Source organism: Hemiscyllium ocellatum, unplaced genomic scaffold (genome assembly GCF_020745735.1).
Source record: "Hemiscyllium ocellatum isolate sHemOce1 unplaced genomic scaffold, sHemOce1.pat.X.cur. scaffold_96_pat_ctg1, whole genome shotgun sequence".
Lineage (NCBI taxonomy): Eukaryota > Metazoa > Chordata > Chondrichthyes > Orectolobiformes > Hemiscylliidae > Hemiscyllium > Hemiscyllium ocellatum.
Window position 1 is genome coordinate 768,979 of NW_026869333.1, and position 4,563 is coordinate 773,541.

The window sequence follows — 4,563 nt, forward strand, 5'->3', positions numbered from 1 at the left end:
ATATACCGACCACAGCAAAGGACAGCTGGAACTGACAACCGGAAGTAGAAAAGACAAACCACTATAAATTCCGGAGGAAACATCACAGGAGCGCTTCACAGGAGGCTCCCAAGCACTGAGGATGTCACATAGACAGGGGATGAAACGTATGCAACAAAAATTCGCAGTCCGGCCAACAGAACCACAACAACGAGCAACCGAGTTACAAATCTTCTCGCGAAGTTTTAACCCCAGTCCTGTTTCTCAAGGATGTGGAGGGGACCGGGTTTGAGAGTTGGGTTTGAGTTTCGCTGTCTTTGCTCTCGCTTCTGGTCTTACACATCCTCCGCCGTTTTCCTTCACTCACTCTCCATCTTGCACTCTCTCTACCTACCAATCTCCATGTCTCTGAATTACGTGATGCTTGGTTTTGCTTCTGTCGTGAAGAGATCACAGGCAATTGTTCGTGGAAAACAGCAGGGATGAAGACACAAGCTGCTGTTAGGGCAACATATGGAGTGATGTGTTCGCAGATTGTTTCCAAGACAACAGATTGGGAATGGGGTTGCAGGTTCTTGGTAGGGAACAGAATGATTTAACAGGCCATCAGTCGTAGAACAGAGTGGAGAACGTTTCACAGGTAATTCCTGGGGGAGCAGAGTGGGGATTGAGTTACACATTGTTGCGACGTAAGCAAAATGGGGCTGGGATCAGATCATATTGCTACGAAAACAGTCACGAAACGGGATCACAGGCCAATGCCTGGACAACGGAGTCAGAATGGGATTACAGGTCGTTGATGGGAGAAAAACGTGATTACCCGGGGATTAAGTGTCGAGTGGGAAAGTGCCAAATTGTCGCTGCTGTCATGATCGTGTTCGCCTCCAGCGTGGAAAATTGCAAACTGCTTTACGTTCCAAGCATGTTGACCTCAACAGGACAACTTTCACGTTCACACGGAACATGATACACACCGGACTACAGGGAAAATGCACAAAGCTGAGCAGGTCCAGTTCCACATCATACGGTGCAGCATAGTTTCAGTCACTGTGTCTGTTTTGTAGAATAAGAGTCCAAAGAATGTTCTCCACCCTAACACCGGAGGTAGCATTACAATACGAGAACGACCGATCACATTGTGAGGATGCTCTGACCTCGGGGCCAGTTCGAGATGCCACTTTCCTTGCCTTTTTATGCAATTGGCTGCAGGGATGTTCACACCTGGACATGAGCCACATCGATACAACTGAGTTGGAAACCTGCGTGGGAATCAACGAGAAGCGACTCAATAAATCTTGCTAAATTCCATGGTGCTTATTAGAAATGCAGTTTCTGTTCACCTCAATTTAAAAGGCAGTTTTTGAACATAGTAACTGAAATCAAAAGCTAATTATCTCACCCCACCTCCACTCCGGGAGAGGTGCTAACTGCACTTGATTGCTTTTTGTTCTCGATGTGAAGAGCTCTCACGCCTGAGTCACCTTCACGCCTCTTGTTGCTGAGTGACTCAAAAAGAAGGAGTTTCACCAGAGCTGCAACTGCCTCACTTTCCCAGTCGCTCTCCCCGTTGACATTTTCCTGCTCATCAGTGATTTAAAGAAAACCAAAAGGATGCGATGTTATTCTGCAGCCTCTTTGTCGATTCCTCCGTTTAAATTCCAACATGGCTTAGATCTCGGGGCGCACCTTAATACTAGCTTTGAAAGCACAGGTCCAGAGCTTCCTCTGAGAGTGCAATTTCTTTCATTGCTGTTGCTGATTGAATGAGCCACTAACGTGCGAACTGCTCCAAAACATGATTCAGGACCTCTGGTGCCAATTCTCGCACTTTGAATAACGACAGACAGCTTCCAAATGAGGCCTTTCAGATACGACTTTGGGGTACATTTGGCAGACAGAATAGTTCAGGAATCCGTGGTGCACTGTGACACCAGCGCATCACCTTCTTCCCTGTCTTTGAACCGGGCCGCCTCAGCAAGGAATGCAAATGCAGTATTGCTCTTCGTGGAAGGATCGGTAACTACACTCTCAAACTGAATGGCACATGATCAGAAGCAGTTTGTAGAATATCTTTACAATGCTCTGCACAGTAATCAAATGGAAATGCATTGCATTTCACGACGAGAGCAGATTTGTTCAAGCAAATTCGAAGGCAGGTTTGCAGATGGGAAAGCAAGCAGGAAAGCTCCGTTCTTGTCCATGTAAAAGGCTGCAGATGAAGAACAAAACAGTTTCGACCGCGGGAACCTATCTTGCGGAAGGTGAACGTGCTGATCACTATGCTACAGAAACAAGCCCACAGCCGCCCCTGCTGCAGCTCAGTGGTATCCGACACTGAAAGTTGAAGACATTCTACCTTTCACCTTTCTGTTTCCAAATGCTCGTTGTTTCATGGGAGTTGTTTAATTTTTGCTGTGTGGTATGCATGGACGAGATACACCGAAGTATCTGTTTTCACCCGGTGTAGCCCAATAACGTTGTGTTGCTTACACCGGCTTTAAAAGGATAACTTTTTAGCCGAGCTGGCCGTCGCAGTCTGTGGCACAATCTTTAGTCTGTTCGACTGCTCACTGGAAAGGTAGTATTGTGAAACACTGCAGAAACGAAGGACTTCCTTACTTTTGCTCCGACTGACCATACTCTGTGAAATTTTCCCAGATTCTCAGTTGAGGAGTTTTTGCAGCTGGAAATTATCTCAGAAAGCCTGTTAATTCGTAATGTATTGAACGAATCGCAAAACAGAAAACATTTGACACGCAACAGAAACAAAACTGGCAAACCAAATGCATTTTCAGATACAGTGAGCATGAATGCTAAACGTGAGACACTCCGAGCGCATGAGCCATAAAGTAATCTCACAACTAACATCAGGGCAATTCCAAACTACTCTTTCAATGATACTTGAGCCTCAGTGCACCACCATATCCCAGACAATGCTGAAAAGAGAGAAAGAAAGAACACAATAAGAATAGGCCACAAAAAGTGAATTTCACCAATCACAGTCTCGATTAGATCACCTTTCCCTTCCGGTGTCTCCGGGACGGAAACGAAGGAAATTGGAGAAATTCAATAACATATGACATCAAAACTCATCGGAACGATTTTCCCATTCGTCAGAAAGCCAAGTAACGATGAATCGACTCACCGCAGGACTTTGTTTCACAACAGCGATGAAATAGCAGTCTCCATTCGGTTCCAGTAAAATCTCAACATGCTTGGAACATAAAGCAACAGTAGAGCTGTTTGCAATTTTCCACGCGGGAGGCGAACACGATCAAGACAGCATAGCCAATTTGGCACTTTCCCACTACACATTTAATTCTCCGGGAAGCAAATCAAATTGTTTTGTGAACAGAAGTACAGCGGGAATGGAAACAGCATTTTAACAAGCTGTGTCGTTGCAACTGATCAGTAGAAATGGCAGTGGTGGGATTCGAACACACGCCCCTGTCGAGACTGGAGCCTTAATCCAGCGCCTTAGACCGCTCGGCCACACTACCAGCAGCGCTGCCGCCCAATTTTCTTGCATTTCCAATTGAGCTCCTGCATGACAACAGATGGAAAGTCACGTGAAATGGGTTCCATGATTCCTCTCCGACTCGCACGGCTGCTTGGATGTGCCGGCTACAATATCAATTTCGCAACAAATAATGATAGCTCATCAATCCGGATAAAAATCAATGGTAAGCTGAGGCTATCTTCTCAGACTCTTTTCAGCTACAAATGTATCTGTGAGTGCGTGAGCAAACATGTTCGCTTATGATTTGGTCAAATAACCATGAACTGCTTGACATTACTGCAATTTCGATTCTTGCTTTGCTAAATGATTTCACCCATTGCTCGAAACAGGACAACTTTCACGTTTACACGGAACATGAAACACACCGGACTACAGGGAAAATGCACAAAGCTGAGCAGGCCGTGTTCCACATCATACCGTGCAGCATAGTTTCAGTCACTGTGTCTGTTTTGCAGAATAAGAGTCCCAAAGAATGTTCTCCAGCCTAAAAGCGGAGGTAGCATTACAATCCGAGAACGACCGATCACAGTGTGAGGATGCTCTGACCTCGGGGCCAGTTCGAGATGCCACTTTCCTTGCCTTTTACATAAACCGTGCAATTGGCTGCAGGGATGTTCACACCTGGACATGAGCCACATCGATACAACTGAGTTGGAAACCTGCGTGGGAATCAACGAGAAGCGACTCAATAAATCTTGCTAAATTCCATGGTGCTTATTAGAAATGCAGTTTCTGTTCACCTCAATTTAAAAGGCAGTTTTTGAACATAGTAACTGAAATCAAAAGCTAATTATCTCACCCCACCTCCACTCCGGGAGAGGTGCTAACTGCACTTGATTGCTTTTTGTTCTCGATGTGAAGAGCTCTCACGCCTGAGTCACCTTCACGCCTCTTGTTGCTGAGTGACTCAAAAAGAAGGAGTTTCACCAGAGCTGCAACTGCCTCACTTTCCCAGTCGCTCTCCCCGTTGACATTTTCCTGCTCATCAGTGATTTAAAGAAAACCAAAAGGATGCGATGTTATTCTGCAGCCTCTTTGTCGATTCCTCCGTTTAAATTCCAACA

The 4,563-nt window shown here is 45.6% G+C and overlaps 1 non-coding gene across 1 annotated transcript; it reads right to left on the minus strand.

Annotated features, from left to right (window-relative positions):
- Window positions 1-3,397: 3,397 nt before the first annotated feature.
- trnal-aag (transfer RNA leucine (anticodon AAG)) lies at window positions 3,398-3,479 on the minus strand. Its single transcript has one exon. It is a non-coding gene; the product is annotated as a tRNA-Leu (tRNA).
- Window positions 3,480-4,563: the final 1,084 nt, after the last annotated feature.